This window comes from Giraffa tippelskirchi, chromosome 9 (genome assembly GCF_054371585.1).
Source record: "Giraffa tippelskirchi isolate mGirTip1 chromosome 9, T2T-mGirTip1v1.2.pri, whole genome shotgun sequence".
Lineage (NCBI taxonomy): Eukaryota > Metazoa > Chordata > Mammalia > Artiodactyla > Giraffidae > Giraffa > Giraffa tippelskirchi.
Window position 1 is genome coordinate 64,562,819 of NC_137283.1, and position 13,198 is coordinate 64,576,016.

Here is a 13,198-nt window from a genome sequence, read left to right on the forward strand (position 1 = left end):
GCAAAGGACCGAGTGTTTCCAGGTGGCATGGGAGAGGTGGCCTGGCCCGGCCTGGGGCTCCCTGTGTTACCTTTCTGTTTCTCTGGGCAAAGGGCCAGAGGCCTCTCGGCGGGGGCCCTGAGCCAGCGTCCACAGGGTTCCCACACACTCTGCCTGTGAGCTCTCCTGAGGCCCCGGCCTCTGGGCAGGGGCAAACAGCAGAACATCTTGGCAGCAAGTGATCTGGCTGGGGCTCCTCTCCACTCTGGAGGCCTGGATACCTGTGTTCCGGGTTCTGTTGTTTTATGTTGCCAGGAAGTGACATCATTTCCTGGGGTTTGTGCTGAGGTCCCTTCCCCAAAGCTCCCCAAGAAATCTCTTGGTTTCTGACTGCTGAACCCCCCCCCCCGAGGCCATGTGCAGGCACAGAGACGCCCACACAGCCCACCCTACATCCTTGGGGAGCCCTGGATGCAGCCAGGGCCTGAGCTCGGAGGACCCCGCTGCTCTCAGGCCAGACCCCTTTTTCTCATAAGTGATGTGGCCCTGGACAAGCATATGCCCCTCAGGGTTTCCCCAGTCTCTCCATCTGCAGAGTCTGGATCACTCTCCCATCTGCCTCCTAGGTCTGTCGGCCTATGATCACCTCCGTGCCGTTCAACCTTGGGCTGATATGTCTCGGAGCTTGTGCACTGAGACTTCCAAAAGAAGAATTCAATATAGGGCTGACATACCACCGAATGGGGCAGAACATGGCCTGGATGGGTTCTGGACCTAGGAAAAGGCAGTCGTCTCGCCTTCCTGATATTTCAAGATCCCACCACCACCCCTCCACCCCACACTGTGAGAGATCTTGAGGTAAGATTCAGACCTCTCCCCTCCAATATAGAACAACTTTCGTCACCCTCCTGTTCCACTGAGATTCTGGCTCAAGCGTCCCACCTCAGTCTCTAGGGGAGATCAAGGCTTCCCCTATGATGCCTCCCAGGCTTCTCTCTTTTACTCTCATCCCCTTGGGTCATTTCCCCCCTTGCAGTGTGAATGGGCCTCTCATTGTTTCAAACCTTGAGATTGATTCATGCAAATTCTGTGAAATCTTATCATTTCCTCCCTCCTTTTTCAGTCTCTCTCTCTAGATGTGTCTGTTTCTTATCCTTTCTAAATTCAGTCTATGAATTTTTCCCTCTCTCTCTGTCTCTCTTGTGTATGCATGCCTATGAATATATGTATGCATGTCTATTGTTAGCCTAGGTTTAAGTTTTAGGTTTTAGTTTTCAGTGAGATAAAGGATTGGGATTGGAGTTGCTGTGAGGGGAAGGGATAGGGCTGATGCTCTTGTTTCTGGTTCACTGAGTGATGTGAGTTCTTAGTCTCTTTTTCATATGAACACCTCCTCATAGACACCACTTGCAAATAGTCTCTCATATTCAGGTTGCTACCTTTTAATTTGTGAATGATTAGCTTTTTTTTGTTGCAAAGCTGTTCAATTGCATAGAAGCCCCTGGTGTTCTTTGGTTTCCTATTTCCCTTACTTGAAGAGACCCATTTTTGCTTCCCACACCAAATGTTAAGGAGCCTAAGGCACATGCTTATTTCAAGGAGTTTCAAACCTCCCTTGTGGCTCATCCGCTAAAGAGTCCACCTGCAAGGCGGGAGACCTGGGTTCGATTCCCGGGTCGGGAAATCCCCTGGAGAAGGGAAAAGCTACCCGCTCCAGTATTCTGGCCTGGAGAATCCCATGGCCTGTATAGTCCATGGGGTTGCAAAAAGTCAGACAAAACTGAGCGACTTTCACTTTCACTCAGAACTTCTAGCTTTGGGTTGACGTGTTTCACTGATTTTGTGGTGCTATGAGAACAAAAGGCAATGTGATTCTTCAGATGCAGCCATCCAGTTTTGCCATGGCCCTTTCTTGAAGAGGCTTTTGTGTTCCCATTTGCATATTCTCCCCTCCTTTGTAGTAGGTGAATTGACCATAGAAGCTTGGGTTTATTTCTTGGACTCTCATCTCTGTTGTATGGATCTGGATGCGTGTGTATGTTTGTGTGCCCAACACCACACTGTCCAGATGATCCTAGTGTAGCAGTCTAGTTGGCTATCAGGCATCCTGGTAGACCCATATCAGGCCTTCTTTCCTTAGACTGTACAGACAATATAGGCTCCTTTGTGTTTTCATACCCATTTTGGAGTTCCTTGGTTTAGTGCCCTGAGAACATTGCTTGGCAACTTGAGAGGAAGAGCACGGACCCTCTGGATTGCCTTCGGGGATGTGACATCATTTTACCAATAGAAATCCTTCCAATCCATGAGCTCAGCTTATTTTCCATCGGATCATGTGGATATCATCTTCTTTCATCCATCTCTTGCAGTTTTCTGAGACCGGGTCCTTCCCTCCTGGGTTAGATGGACTCCTGGGTATTTCCTCCTAGTGTATGTCATTGTCAATGGGGTTGATACTTACCTTCTCATTCTAAGAGTTTGTGGTGAGCATTGGAAATGCAAACGATTTTCCCCCCTTCCTCTCTGTCCATCTCTCTGAGCCACCAGGTAGAACAGGCGTAGTCAGGGTCACACGGGGCTCAGGGAGTGCAGCTAGACTGTGTTTCTCAGGCCCTCAGTGCTGGGCATCATTCGGTATACTCTCCATGAACCTTCCTTGGTCTGGTGTCCCTTCAGACCTCTCCCTAGTTTTAATAACCTTGCTTGTGTTCTTTGTCTCTTTGGAGACACATCCTTTATCAGCTGTGTGTTTACAAGTATTTGTCTGCCAGTGTGTGACGTATCCTTTGCTTTTTTTCGTAAGGTCTTTACCAGAGTGGAGACCTTTGATTTTGCACAGTCCACAGTATTGCCTTTTTGTGCATTGCCTTTCTGTATTGTTTCTGAAGACTCCAAGCTCATGTCTAGCCTCTGCTCGATTTTCTGCTGGGTTTGTGAGATGTTTGGCATGGAAAATATGTCTCAGAAAAATTTGAAACGAATTTGGTGTAAGGTGTCAAGTTTCCATCCTCATTCATGTCATCCCCTCTGGTTTTCAATTCATCGCTCCTGAACTCCTTTGGAGACCTTGTGGGAAGTTTGGTTGCCTTTCAGTTTGAATTTCTGCTCTTGAATAGATTCACCCAGTTCTGCCAGCAGGGACACGGTAAAGGGTGAGTGAGGGGCAGCCTGCCCTCCCAGCACTGACCACACTGTGTGGTGAGTGTTGCTCTTCCCCTCTGGGAGCCCCAGGCCACAGGCATCCCAGTGAGTAGCCAGCTCTGTCCGCAGCTGAAAGGAGTTAGTCTCTCAGGAGCCTCTGTGAGGTTGCCTTTGGGTCTCCCAGGGTGGGAGTTTACAGTGACAGGACCCATTGCACTGCAAGTGAAGTGAGAGCCCATATGACATCCACCACTGCTCCTAAAGAGATGCACCTGAGGCCCCTTGAAGGTCCTGCACAGAGAGCTCTTTAGTGGACATGCTGGAAACTCTGTTTCCTCGTGGGCTGCCCAGGGCAGGCTCTCACCAGTCCAGACACAGACCACGGTGATGACCGGCTCTGCTCTCTCCAAAGGGTTTTCATTGGTGTGTATCCTCATCTGAGCAGTCAGGCCATGTGTACTGCCTCTCCTTGCAACTTCTAGGCCAGGGCTCCTAGGCTAGAACTCTCAGGTCTAACTTGTAGAACTAGGCTACACTGGCCAAGTGCATTGCCTGTCCTCGCAAGTTCACAGCTTTCTTCTCTTCTTTACTGCACATTGATTTTCAAGAGTGTGTTTGGGCCACAAGGACGTTGGGTCTTTCTCTAGCCTTATCTCATGAAGTTGAGACAACCTCATTGTTTCTGGTTGTTCCTGTGCTCTGTTTTTCCCATTCTCTTTCCTGGCTTCTTTTTGTGACTTTGTTTGTGCCTGAGGAAGAGCTCAGCATTTCTCTTCTGCCTGAGACATCACACAACAGTGATGCCCACCTGGAGATTAGTTGCCAAAAGGGCCTCATTTTGCAGATGACATCTTGAAATCACCTGCACTGCCGTTTCTGATACACAAAGGCCGCCCTAAAGGAAATAAAAAACAAGTCCCAAGTCTAGTCTTAAAATATGTGGGCTGTCTAATGAAACCACCTTTTCTATGATTTCATTGATAGGCATTAACTGGAGACATCCAGAATATGGGAAGACACTGAGATATGAGAGAATTAAAGCTTGTCAGGGGCAAGGGAGGAACAGGGAGTGCTTGAGGTGAATACAGGATTTGCAGGGGGTGAGGGAGGGTTGGTTGTGGAGAATGAAAGAGTCCCAAACTAGAAAGTGGTGATGGTTGCAGAGGATTGTGAAGGTCCTTAATGCTCCAGAAGGGTACCACCTAACATCAATTTTATTGATTAAAAATGCGAGGGAAAAATACACAAATCTGTGACAAACAAAATAGAAATCAAGAAAATAAAATACAGAAAAACTGAATGAAAAGAAGCTCAGGGGAAGCGAATTCAATCTCCACTGGGTAGAAAGTGAGTTGATGGCATCCACGGGTGGCAGAGAGGGATGGAGGATGCAAAGCCAAACCCTCCCCTGGACACGGTGTTTCCAGAAATGGAAATTTGGAAAGGGCTCTGGGTCTCTGTCCAGAGTAGGGGTCCATTCTCCTTGCAGAGGTGGGTCAATCATCGTGGGCATCTGGGTCTTGGGCAGAAGCCAGGGCAGGCTCTCCCTTCAGAGGTGTTCTCTTATCCCCGGACTCAGGTTCTCCTGCCAAAATCCGAGCACGGGCAGGCAGAAGCGAACATGTAGGTGGAGGTGGAGGTGGAGGTTCTCCCCCGGGGATTGGAGCATTGGTGCCTGGGCCTGAGGGTCCTGCTTGCACAGAGATCTGATCTTCCCAGTGTGCTGGCCAATACCCAGTTGGCCTGGTGTCTATGGGAAGGCATGTCTCAGGTCTCGATCTCCTCTCAGTGGATCCCTGAGTCCTGGACATGTAGCAACCACCTCTGTAGAGACAGGGCTGGGAAGTGGAGCCTGGTTGAACCTGGGGGCTGGTGCTGGAGCTGTGAGAGAAGAAAAGGTTACCCACAGGCCTGCCTTTGCCCTTTGCCTCTCTGGAGACAATTCTACCCTGAGCTGTGGAGACAATTCTCAGTGTAGGAAGTCACAATAGGATGTCGTCCTGCCTGCAGTCCACCAAGCAGAAGGGCTGAGGCCAGCTTTGCTCCAGGTCCAGCACCAGCTTTGGGGGACTCCTCCTGTGTAGCTCAGGATTCCTTCCCCACACACTCACATGCACCAGCACCTCCTCACCTCTGTGCTCATCGTGCTGGGCTCCTGGTCCTCCTGCTGCCTCAGAGGCAGAGGTTCTCAGTGCTCTGGGTCGGACCCGGGTGTGCTGAGCTCCGTGGCAGCCTGAGACTGGGCCGCCGGATGTGTCTTGGGTGGTGAAGGGGCAGCAGGCCTTCCCTGCTTCCTCTTCATTCCCAGTTGGGCTGAACCCTCTGTGGGCTCGCTCACCTGGAGGCGGCACTAGGCCTCAAGGGCGGGGGGTGGTGCTCCGACCCCTCCCTCGGGGAGGTGGATGGGGTGTCCCTCTCATCGGCCATATCCAGTGGGAAGTTCTGCAATGACAGTGACCATCAGCCAGCCCTGCTTGGAGTGTTCTGAGCTGGGCCTGGTCAGTATGGCTGTTGCTTCTGCCTACTCAAACTTTTGCTCCCAGAACGAACAGAGACGTGTGTCTGCTCAGATACCTACCCGGGAGAATGGAGACCCACCTGAGGGTGTGAGGTCAGCCTGGGCGGCTGGTGTTGCCTGCCCTGTCCTCATCCCACCCAGCCTGCTCTCCCCTGGGATGTGGATACAACCGGCCCACAGACTTCTGACCCCACATCCGCCTCGGTTTGCTTGAGGCAGACACACCCCAAGAAACCCCCATCCACACACACAGGCAAAGGACCGAGTGTTTCCGGGTGGCATGGGAGAGGTGGCCTGGCCCGGCCTGGGGCTCCCTGTGTTACCTTTCTGTTTCTCTGGGCAAAGGGCCAGAGGCCTCTCGGCGGGGGCCCTGAGCCAGCGTCCACAGGGTTCCCACACACTCTGCCTGTGAGCTCTCCTGAGGCCCCGGCCTCTGGGCAGGGGCAAACAGCAGAACATCTTGGCAGCAAGTGATCTGGCTGGGGCTCCTCTCCACTCTGGAGGCCTGGATACCTGTGTTCCGGGTTCTGTTGTTTTATGTTGCCAGGAAGTGACATCATTTCCTGGGGTTTGTGCTGAGGTCCCTTCCCCAAAGCTCCCCAAGAAATCTCTTGGTTTCTGACTGCTGAACCCCCCCCCCCCCGAGGCCATGTGCAGGCACAGAGACGCCCACACAGCCCACCCTACATCCTTGGGTAGCCCTGGATGCAGCCAGGGCCTGAGCTCGGAGGACCCCGCTGCTCTCAGGCCAGACCCCTTTTTCTCATAAGTGATGTGGCCCTGGACAAGCATATGCCCCTCAGGGTTTCCCCAGTCTCTCCATCTGCAGAGTGTGGATCACTCTCCCATCTGCCTCCTAGGTCTGTCGGCCTATGATCACCTCCGTGCCTTTCAACCTTGGGCTGATATGTCTCGGAGCTTGTGCACTGAGACTTCCAAAAGAAGAATTCAATATAGGGCTGACATACCACCGAATGGGGCAGAACATGGCCTGGATGGGTTCTGGACCTAGGAAAAGGCAGTCGTCTCGCCTTCCTGATATTTCAAGATCCCACCACCACCTCTCCACCCCACACTGTGAGAGATCTTGAGGTAAGATTCAGACCTCTCCCCTCCAATATAGAACAACTTTCGTCACCCTCCTGTTCCACTGAGATTCTGGCTCAAGCGTCCCACCTCAGTCTCTAGGGGAGATCAAGGCTTCCCCTATGATGCCTCCCAGGCTTCTCTCTTTTACTCTCATCCCCTTGGGTCATTTCCCCCCTTGCAGTGTGAATGGGCCTCTCATTGTTTCAAACCTTGAGATTGATTCATGCAAATTCTGTGAAATCTTATCATTTCCTCCCTCCTTTTTCAGTCTCTCTCTCTAGATGTGTCTGTTTCTTATCCTTTCTAAATTCAGTCTATGAATTTTTCCCTCTCTCTCTGTCTCTCTTGTGTATGCATGCCTATGAATATATGTATGCATTTCTATTGTTAGCCTAGGTTTAAGTTTTAGGTTTTAGTTTTCAGTGAGATAAAGGATTGGGATTGGAGTTGCTGTGAGGGGAAGGGATAGGGCTGATGCTCTTGTTTCTGGTTCACTGAGTGATGTGAGTTCTTAGTCTCTTTTTCATATGAACCCCTCCTCATAGACACCACTTGCAAATAGTCTCTCATATTCAGGTTGCTACCTTTTAATTTGTGAATGATTAGCTTTTTTTTGTTGCAAAGCTGTTCAATTGCATAGAAGCCCCTGGTGTTCTTTGGTTTCCTATTTCCCTTACTTGAAGAGACCCATTTTTGCTTCCCACACCAAATGTTAAGGAGCCTAAGGCACATGCTTATTTCAAGGAGTTTCAAACCTCCCTTGTGGCTCATCCGCTAAAGAGTCCACCTGCAAGGCGGGAGACCTGGGTTCGATTCCCGGGTCGGGAAATCCCCTGGAGAAGGGAAAAGCTACCCGCTCCAGTATTCTGGCCTGGAGAATCCCATGGCCTGTATAGTCCATGGGGTTGCAAAAAGTCAGACAAAACTGAGCGACTTTCACTTTCACTCAGAACTTCTAGCTTTGGGTTGACGTGTTTCACTGATTTTGTGGTGCTATGAGAACAAAAGGCAATGTGATTCTTCAGATGCAGCCATCCAGTTTTGCCATGGCCCTTTCTTGAAGAGGCTTTTGTGTTCCCATTTGCATATTCTCCCCTCCTTTGTAGTAGGTGAATTGACCATAGAAGCTTGGGTTTATTTCTTGGACTCTCATCTCTGTTGTATGGATCTGGATGCGTGTGTATGTTTGTGTGCCCAACACCACACTGTCCAGATGATCCTAGTGTAGCAGTCTAGTTGGCTATCAGGCATCCTGGTAGACCCATATCAGGCCTTCTTTCCTTAGACTGTACAGACAATATAGGCTCCTTTGTGTTTTCATACCCATTTTGGAGTTCCTTGGTTTAATGCCCTGAGAACATTGCTTGGCAACTTGAGAGGAAGAGCACGGACCCTCTGTATTGCCTTCGGGGATGTGACATCATTTTACCAATAGAAATCCTTCCAATCCATGAGCTCAGCTTATTTTCCATCGGATCATGTGGATATCATCTTCTTTCATCCATCTCTTGCAGTTTTCTGAGACCGGGTCCTTCCCTCCTGGGTTAGATGGACTCCTGGGTATTTCCTCCTAGTGTATGTCATTGTCAATGGGGTTGATACTTACCTTCTCATTCTAAGAGTTTGTGGTGAGCATTGGAAATGCAAACGATTTTCCCCCCTTCCTCTCTGTCCATCTCTCTGAGCCACCAGGTAGAACAGGCGTAGTCAGGGTCACACGGGGCTCAGGGAGTGCAGCTAGACTGTGTTTCTCAGGCCCTCAGTGCTGGGCATCATTCGGTATACTCTCCATGAACCTTCCTTGGTCTGGTGTCCCTTCAGACCTCTCCCTAGTTTTAATAACCTTGCTTGTGTTCTTTGACTCTTTGGAGACACATCCTTTATCAGCTGTGTGTTTACAAGTATTTGTCTGCCAGTGTGTGACGTATCCTTTGCTTTTTTTCGTAAGGTCTTTACCAGAGTGGAGACCTTTGATTTTGCACAGTCCACAGTATTGCCTTTTTGTGCATTGCCTTTCTGTATTGTTTCTGAAGACTCCAAGCTCATGTCTAGCCTCTGCTCGATTTTCTGCTGGGTTTGTGAGATGTTTGGCATGGAAAATATGTCTCAGAAAAATTTGAAACGAATTTGGTGTAAGGTGTCAAGTTTCCATCCTCATTCATGTCATCCCCTCTGGTTTTCAATTCATTGCTCCTGAACTCCTTTGGAGACCTTGTGGGAAGTTTGGTTGCCTTTCAGTTTGAATTTCTGCTCTTGAATAGATTCACCCAGTTCTGCCAGCAGGGACACGGTAAAGGGTGAGTGAGGGGCAGCCTGCCCTCCCAGCACTGACCACACTGTGTGGTGAGTGTTGCTCTTCCCCTCTGGGAGACCCAGGCCACAGGCATCCCAGTGAGTAGCCAGCTCTGTCCGCAGCTGAAAGGAGTTAGTCTCTCAGGAGCCTCTGTGAGGTTGCCTTTGGGTCTCCCAGGGTGGGAGTTTACAGTGACAGGACCCATTGCACTGCAAGTGAAGTGAGAGCCCATATGACATCCGCCACTGCTCCTAAAGAGATGCACCTGAGGCCCCTTGAAGGTCCTGCACAGAGAGCTCTTTAGTGGACATGCTGGAAACTCTGTTTCCTCGTGGGCTGCCCAGGGCAGGCTCTCACCAGTCCAGACACAGACCACGGTGATGACCGGCTCTGCTCTCTCCAAAGGGTTTTCATTGGTGTGTATCCTCATCTGAGCAGTCAGGCCATGTGTACTGCCTCTCCTTGCAACTTCTAGGCCAGGGCTCCTAGGCTAGAACTCTCAGGTCTAACTTGTAGAACTAGGCTACACTGGCCAAGTGCATTGCCTGTCCTCGCAAGTTCACAGCTTTCTTCTCTTCTTTACTGCACATTGATTTTCAAGAGTGTGTTTGGGCCACAAGGACGTTGGGTCTTTCTCTAGCCTTATCTCATGAAGTTGAGACAACCTCATTGTTTCTGGTTGTTCCTGTGCTCTGTTTTTCCCATTCTCTTTCCTGGCTTCTTTTTGTGACTTTGTTTGTGCCTGAGGAAGAGCTCCGCATTTCTCTTCTGCCTGAGACATCACACAACAGTGATGCCCACCTGGAGATTAGTTGCCAAAAGGGCCTCATTTTGCAGATGACATCTTGAAATCACCTGCACTGCCGTTTCTGATACACAAAGGCCGCCCTAAAGGAAATAAAAAACAAGTCCCAAGTCTAGTCTTAAAATATGTGGGCTGTCTAATGAAACCACCTTTTCTATGATTTCATTGATAGGCATTAACTGGAGACATCCAGAATATGGGAAGACACTGAGATATGAGAGAATTAAAGGTTGTCAGGGGCAAGGGAGGAACAGGGAGTGCTTGAGGTGAATACAGGATTTGCAGGGGGTGAGGGAGGGTTGGTTGTGGAGAATGAAAGAGTCCCAAACTAGAAAGTGGTGATGGTTGCAGAGGATTGTGAAGGTCCTTAATGCTCCAGAAGGGTACCACCTAACATCAATTTTATTGATTAAAAATGCGAGGGAAAAATACACAAATCTGTGACAAACAAAATAGAAATCAAGAAAATAAAATACAGAAAAACTGAATGAAAAGAAGCTCAGGGGAAGCGAATTCAATCTCCACTGGGTAGAAAGTGAGTTGATGGCATCCACGGGTGGCAGAGAGGGATGGAGGATGCAAAGCCAAACCCTCCCCTGGACACGGTGTTTCCAGAAATGGAAATTTGGAAAGGGCTCTGGGTCTCTGTCCAGAGCAGGGGTCCATTCTCCTTGCAGAGGTGGGTCAATCATCGTGGGCATCTGGGTCTTGGGCAGAAGCCAGGGCAGGCTCTCCCTTCAGAGGTGTTCTCTTATCCCCGGACTCAGGTTCTCCTGCCAAAATCCGAGCACGGGCAGGCAGAAGCGAACATGTAGGTGGAGGTGGAGGTGGAGGTTCTCCCCCGGGGATTGGAGCATTGGTGCCTGGGCCTGAGGGTCCTGCTTGCACAGAGATCTGATCTTCCCAGTGTGCTGGCCAATACCCAGTTGGCCTGGTGTCTATGGGAAGGCATGTCTCAGGTCTCGATCTCCTCTCAGTGGATCCCTGAGTCCTGGACATGTAGCAACCACCTCTGTAGAGACAGGGCTGGGAAGTGGAGCCTGGTTGAACCTGGGGGCTGGTGCTGGAGCTGTGAGAGAAGAAAAGGTTACCCACAGGCCTGCCTTTGCCCTTTGCCTCTCTGGAGACAATTCTACCCTGAGCTGTGGAGACAATTCTCAGTGTAGGAAGTCACAATAGGATGTCGTCCTGCCTGCAGTCCACCAAGCAGAAGGGCTGAGGCCAGCTTTGCTCCAGGTCCAGCACCAGCTTTGGGGGACTCCTCCTGTGTAGCTCAGGACTCCTTCCCCACACACTCACATGCACCAGCACCTCCTCACCTCTGTGCTCACCGTGCTGGGCTCCTGGTCCTCCTGCTGCCTCAGAGGCAGAGGTTCTCAGTGCTCTGGGTCGGACCCGGGTGTGCTGAGCTCCGTGGCAGCCTGAGACTGGGCCGCCGGGTGTGTCTTGGGTGGTGAAGGGGCAGCAGGCCTTCCCTGCTTCCTCTTCATTCCCAGTTGGGCTGAACCCTCTGTGGGCTCGCTCACCTGGAGGCTGCACTAGGCCTCAAGGGCGGGGGGTGGTGCTCCGACCCCTCCCTCGGGGAGGAGGATGGGGTGTCCCTCTCATCGGCCATATCCAGTGGGAAGCTCTGCAATGACAGTGACCATCAGCCAGCCCTGCTTGGAGTGTTCTGAGCTGGGCCTGGTCAGTATGGCTGTTGCTTCTGCCTACTCAAACTTTTGCTCCCAGAACGAACAGAGACGTGTGTCTGCTCAGATACCTACCCGGGAGAATGGAGACCCACCTGAGGGTGTGAGGTCAGCCTGGGCGGCTGCTGTTGCCTGCCCTGTCCTCATCCCACCCAGCCTGCTCTCCCCTGGGATGTGGATACAACCGGCCCACAGACTTCTGACCCCACATCCGCCTCGGTTTGCTTGAGGCAGACACACCCCAAGAAACCCCCATCCACACACACAGGCAAAGGACCGAGTGTTTCCGGGTGGCATGGGAGAGGTGGCCTGGCCCGGCCTGGGGCTCCCTGTGTTACCTTTCTGTTTCTCTGGGCAAAGGGCCAGAGGCCTCTCGGCGGGGGCCCTGAGCCAGCGTCCACAGGCTTCCCACACACTCTGCCTGTGAGCTCTCCTGAGGCCCCGGTCTCTGGGCAGGGGCAAACAGCAGAACATCTTGGCAGCAAGTGATCTGGCTGGGGCTCCTCTCCACTCTGGAGGCCTGGATACCTGTGTTCCGGGTTCTGTTGTTTTATGTTGCCAGGAAGTGACATCATTTCCTGGGGTTTGTGCTGAGGTCCCTTCCCCAAAGCTCCCCAAGAAATCTCTTGGTTTCTGACTGCTGAACCCCCCCCCCCCGAGGCCATGTGCAGGCACAGAGATGCCCACACAGCCCACCCTACATCCTTGGGTAGCCCTGGATGCAGCCAGGGCCTGAGCTCGGAGGACCCCGCTGCTCTCAGGCCAGACCCCTTTTTCTCATAAGTGATGTGGCCCTGGACAAGCATATGCCCCTCAGGGTTTCCCCAGTCTCTCCATCTGCAGAGTGTGGATCACTCTCCCATCTGCCTCCTAGGTCTGTCGGCCTATGATCACCTCCGTGCCTTTCAACCTTGGGCTGATATATCTCGGAGCTTGTGCACTGAGACTTCCAAAAGAAGAATTCAATATAGGGCTGACATACCACCGAATGGGGCAGAACATGGCCTGGATGGGTTCTGGACCTAGGAAAAGGCAGTCGTCTCGCCTTCCTGATATTTCAAGATCCCACCACCACCCCTCCACCCCACACTGTGAGAGATCTTGAGGTAAGATTCAGACCTCTCCCCTCCACTATAGAACAACTTTCGTCACCCTCCTGTTCCACTGAGATTCTGGCTCAAGCGTCCCACCTCAGTCTCTAGGGAAGATCAAGGCTTCCCTAATGATGCCTCCCAGGCTTCTCTCTTTTACTCTCATCCCCTTGGGTCATTTCCCCCCTTGTAGTGTGAATGGGCCTCTCATTGTTTCAAACCTGGAGATTGATTCATGCAAATTCTGTGAAATCTTATCATTTCCTCTCTCCTTTTTCAGTCTCTCTCTCTAGATGTGTCTGTTTCTTATCCTTTCTAAATTCAGTCTATGAATTTTTCCCTCTCTCTCTGTCTCTCTTGTGTATGCATGCCTATGAATATATGTATGCATGTCTATTGTTAGCCTAGGTTTAAATTTTAGGTTTTAGTTTTCAGTGAGATAAAGGATTGGGATTGGAGTTGCTGTGAGGGGAAGGGATAGGGCTGATGCTCTTGTTTCTGGTTCACTGAGTGATGTGAGTTCTTAGTCTCTTTTTCATATGAACCCCTCCTCATAGACACCACTTGCAAATAGTCTCTCATATTCAGGTT